General features: G+C 49.2%; 2 non-coding genes across 2 annotated transcripts; one reads left to right on the forward strand and one right to left on the reverse strand.

Moving 5' to 3' along the window:
• The first annotated feature begins 2,383 nt into the window (after positions 1-2,383).
• Positions 2,384-2,457, forward strand: TRNAT-UGU. Its single transcript has one exon. It is a non-coding gene; the product is annotated as a tRNA-Thr (tRNA).
• Positions 2,458-2,958: 501 nt separating this feature from the next.
• On the reverse strand, positions 2,959-3,031 carry TRNAK-UUU. Its single transcript has one exon. It is a non-coding gene; the product is annotated as a tRNA-Lys (tRNA).
• Between the last annotated feature and the right edge of the window lie 2,321 nt (positions 3,032-5,352).

Below are 5,352 nucleotides of genomic sequence, written 5' to 3' on the forward strand. Positions count from 1 at the left end.
ATAGGAACAGAGACAAAGCTTGTCAGTGATGACTAATTTTGCAAATGATCTTCCCATTATTAATTTCCACGCTGCCCCCATTTGAGGTCTGGGCATCGCCAGTGTCGTTGCTCTGCATTCACCTTCCCCTTAGAATTGTTCTCGGACATTCAACTTCCTCTGCAGCGTGGGGCTCGGGTCACTTGCTGAAGGATTCCCTGCACTGTGAAGTCTTTAAGCCACGATTTGAGGACTTCAGTAACTCAGACATAGGTTAGGGGTTTGTTACAGGAGTGGGTGGGTGAGATTCTGTGGCCTGCATTGTGCAGGAGGTCAGACTAGATGATCATAATGGTCCCTTCTGACCTTAAGTCTATGAATCTATTAATCTTTTTCCAAATTTGGAAAATTGTGCAGTTCAGAATATGAATAGTGACCCCATTTCCTTCCTGCACTTGCTCTACATTGCTCCACAGCAGCTTCTCCCCCTGCAGAGTCACCCCAGCATGGCAGTGCAGCCGCCCAGGGTTCAGCAGGGGCCCCTGGCAAGGACAGTGAGTGCAGCTAACAGCCTGGTGTGCCTGGCCGTGAGGCAGCTGTAAAGAAGCAACAGCCTCCCCCAGAAGTACAGAGACTGAATTCCCCAACTTTAACATCATGACCCCCTGTAGAAAGCCACACGTGTCAGTTGTATTTTCACAGGGAGATGCAAATCAAGTGACACCAATTTTTAAGTTGAGTAAATAAAGTTGAGAAGATAGTTATTAACCTCCCAAAGATATACTAAAGATCCCTCAGCATAACACCTGAAGGTGAAATATGAACAGAGACAAATCTTGTCAGCAAAGGCTTGTTTCCCAAACAAATTCTACAGGGCCAAATGAGGGTATGATGCCATGTGGTTAATGGAAACCAGTGCTCCAGGGGAGGTTCAAACTCACAACCTCAGCATAGCTCCTCTCAGCACTGCCCTATAAGTACTGTGTGCTAACCAATTGTGCCACTGGAGCACCTGTTAGCTATGCTTATTTGAGACCCCCTAGGTTGATACAGGCAAGGCGTGACCCCAAAACATTCTCAGTGGGGCTGAGAGCAGATAGCGACAAGTGTTGTACTCGGTGGGGTGGATTCTTCTTAAGGGTTCCAGGCCCCATTTGTGTTCTTCCCTGTGTAATAACAGAGCTGGTTAAGACTCAATGGAGAGTCTTGCTGCAGACCAACAGATCTGAAATCACTGAGAACCAGCTCTAAGCATTAGTCCTGCTTTGGGACAGTGTCTCTCATGCAACAAACTGCCCAGTCTGTGCTAGCAGTGAGGCTCCCTCACTAACAGCTGAAATCAGGGAGAGCTGTGTGAAGTTCAGGGCCCCAGGGGTGCCTGAACAGGGGGGAACAACACCCCAGGACTTTTAAAAATGGGAGGGCTCTGCCTTGCCACTTTGTAATGACCGTAAGGGCGGGTGAGGGTGGGGAGGAGGCAGAGAGCATTGAGCGGGAGGAAGGGGCAGCATAGGAGTCTATCTTGCTCTCAATCTTGCCTTCTGACAGCAGCCAATACCAGGTGCCCCAAAAGCCACTCTTCAAGGGACCACTGGGAGTTGAACCCAGGATCTCCTGTTTACAAAACAAGACCTTAAACCAGCTAAGCCATGGTGCCTGCTGTTAGTTAAAGCATTGTGTCTGCCCACACCTGACTCTCTGCCAATCCCCACTGGGCCCTGACAAGTTTTGCTCGTGTTTGGCTTCTTTAAAGCAGAGGAGCAGGTGAAGTTTTGCTCCCAAGGTGTGTGTATGATGCTTTGGACAGGTCTACACTACAAAATTAGGTTAATGTAATTACATTACTTAGGCTGGCAATGCAGTTCTATCAACCTAATCCCGGTGTAGATAGCGGCTCAGCTGTCAGAACTTTCTGGAGCTATGAAAGGGGAGGGGCCCAGCCTCTGTAACAGGAATGCAGGGCAGGCGAGTTCACGGCAGGCATTGTGGGATACTGGTGGAGGCCAGTTATGGTGATATAATGACCAGCAGCGTCTACACTGACAATTTGTCACTTTACATTTGCTGCACAAAGCTCTAGGCCTCTTGTCGAGGTGGTTTTATTTTGTCACCAAAACAGGCCAATTTTGTCGCCAGATGTGGTATTGCAGTGTGTGCACCAGCCAAAAGCTGCTGACCGAGGGAGCGTTGTGTGTTTTTCCATACACCTGAGCAATATAATTCTGCTGAAATAACTTTGTAGTGCAGACCTGGCCAAAGATTCACACACACACACACAGCTTGCAAGGAAAACCTCACCTGCTCCTCTGCTTTGCAGAATCCAAACACAAGCAAAGCTTGTCAGGCCCCAGTGGGGATGGCAGGAAGTCAGGTGTGGGCAGACACTGTGTTTTAGCTATAGGCAGGCACCATGGCTTAGTTGGCTAAAGCACCTGTCTTGTAAACAGGATATCCTGGGTTCAACTCCCAGTGGTGCCTTGTTGATTAACTTTTAGGGCACCTGGTATTGGCTACTGACAGAGGACAAAACACAGAGCTAGGTGGGCCTTTGGTCCAGCCCAGTGTGGCTGTTTAAATTGGGACTGAGGAAAAGGGTGAAGAGGAGCAGGCTCTGGTTGGGAGTGAGGAGCAGTGAGCATAACACGGGTTGTGGGTTGGGATTAAGGGGCACTGGGAAAAGAGAGGTCATGGGTTTAGGCTGAAGAGCATCTTCATTGGGGGATCCAGCAGGACAGGGCAAGGCAGCAGGTGATTCTAATTCCTTACGGGTGTTCGTGTGTGTGTGCAGGGAAGGAACATGCTCTATGCCCAGAGGCCTTTATTCCTCCAGGCTGCAAGGACAGAGGAGCTGTCAGGAAGTTGCCCCTTGAAACCCACACACAAAAAGGCCCTTCTGAGGAAAGAGAAAATCCTGAAGAGAAAAAGTAACATCAAAGAGGACTCCAGCAAGACAGCTTAAAATCTTGGTGAGTAGTTTATCACCTGACCAGGGACTTGAACCCTGGACCCTCAGATTAAAAGTCTGACGCTCTGCCAACTGAGCTAGCCAGGCTCAGAAACCAAAACCACAAGTTGGTGCAGAGGAGAAACTAGTCAAGAAAATGAGCAGGAAACAATAGGGGAAACCTGCTGCTTTCTCTGGCCTGGTCAACACTACGAGTTTATATCGAATTTAGCAGCGTTAAATCGCATTAACCCTGCACCCGTCCACACAACCAAGCCCTTTATATCAATACAAAGGGCTCTTAATACCGGTATCTGTACTCCTCCCCGACGAGGGGAGTAGTGCTGAAATCGGTATTGCCATGTTGGATTAGGGTTAGTGTGGCCGCAATTCGACGGTATTGGCCTCCAGGCGCCATCCCACAGTGCACCATTGTGACCGCTCTGGACAGCAATCTGAACTCGGATGCACTGGCTAGGTAGACAGAAAAAGCTCCGCGCACTTTTGAATTTCATTTCCTGTTTGCCCAGCATGGAGCGCTGATCAGCACAGGTGACCATGCAGTCCCAGAATCCAAAAAGAGCTCCAGCATGGACCGTACGGGAGATACTGAAGCTGATCTCTGTATGGGGAGATGAATCTGTTCGATCAGAACTCCGTTCCAAAAGATGAAATGCCAAAGCATTTGAAAAAATCTCCAAGGCTATGATGGACAGAGGCCACAGCAGGGACTCAACACAGTGCTGAAACTTAAAGAGCTGAGACAAGCGTACCAGAAAGCCAAAGAATGAAATGGATGCTCACGGAGGGAGGGGCGACTGATGACTGTAGCTATCCCACAGTTCCCGCACTCTCCGAAAATCATTTGCATTCTTGGCTGAGTTCCCAAAGCCTGAAAGGTCAAAAACATTGTTGCGGGTGGTTCCGGGTATGTGTCATTCCCCGCCCCCATGAAAGCCGAGGGATAAAAATCATTTCTCACCCTTTTTCAATGTCACCGTATGTCTACTGGATGCTGCTGGCAGACGCGGTGCTGCAGCGCTACACAGCAGCATCCCCTTCCCTTCCCTTCCGGATGGCAGACGGTACAGTAGGACTGGTATCCGTCATCATCGTCCCGTGAGAGTTCCTGGCTGGCCTCGGTGAGATCAGCCAGAGGTGCCTGGGCAAAAATGGGAATGACTCCCAGGTCATTCTCTTCTTTAAGCGTCTGTCAGCACCATCCAGTAGACATACAGTGACAGTGAAAAAAGACTGAATGGTTGCCGTGCTATGGCGTCTGCCTGGGCAATCCAGGGAAAAGGGAACGAAATGATTGTCTGCCGTTGCTTTCACGGAGGAAGGATTGAGTGACAACATTTACCCAGAATCACCCGCGACACTGTTTTTGCCCCATCAGGCACTGGGATCTCAACCCAGAATTCCAATGGGCAGGGGAGACTGCGGGACCTACGGGATAGCTATGGGATAGCTATCCACAGTGCAACGCTCTGGAAATCGATGCTAGCCTCGGTACATGGACGCACACCACCAAATTAATGTGCTTAGTGTGTCCATGTGCACTCGACTTTATACAATCTGTTTCCAAAAACCAGTTTCTGTAAAATCGGAATAATCCCGTAGTGTAGACATACCCTGTGGTTAACAACTTTGGTGGCTAATTGAAAGGCTGATGGTTCAAACCCAAGTGAAGATGGAGGTGGGTTTTTTTAGCGACGAGAATCCAGTACATTTTAACAGGCAGAAAATCTCCTCAATGCTGCTCTAGCCTCATCCAGGAAGCATAAGTTACACCTTTGCCAGATGCATTGGTGGTATAGTTATGAGCATAGTTGTTTTCCAAGCAGTTGATGTGGGTTCAATTCCCAGCCAATGCAAAGTTGTGATGTTTTCTTCCCTGGGAATTGGTTTAATTTCAGTCACATTGTATCAGTTTATCAATGGAACAAGAGAATCAATGTCCTGCAGGTCATTAAACACAAAATGGAGGAAGAAAGGGGTGGGACTACACAATGAGCTGTTGGAGTTATCCTGGTATTACAATGTTTGGTTTATTTTTTAAAAAAAAATTCCTTACTTCCCTCTCCCTTTTAGACTCAGAGCCTTTAAGGTCAGAAGGGACCAGTGTGATCATCTAGTCCAACCTGCTGCACCTTGCAGGCCAATAGACCCCACCCACCCACTCCTGTAATAGACCCGGGAGGGGCGGCAGCTCTGTGCTCTGCCCCTACCCCAGGCAGCACATGGATGACCTCTGCTCCCCTCCCCCCATGGGTGTGCAGAGATGTGCCCACTCTGCTTCTGTCCCTCCATGTCACAAACAGAAATGGCCGGCATGTCCCAGCATCCCCTGGGGTTGGGGGAGTGTCTCCATTCATTGCCCCTGCCCCGAGTACCAATTCCGCAGCGCCCATTGGCCAAGTCACGCA

This window comes from Mauremys mutica, unplaced genomic scaffold (genome assembly GCF_020497125.1).
Source record: "Mauremys mutica isolate MM-2020 ecotype Southern unplaced genomic scaffold, ASM2049712v1 Super-Scaffold_100101, whole genome shotgun sequence".
Classification (NCBI taxonomy): domain Eukaryota; kingdom Metazoa; phylum Chordata; order Testudines; family Geoemydidae; genus Mauremys; species Mauremys mutica.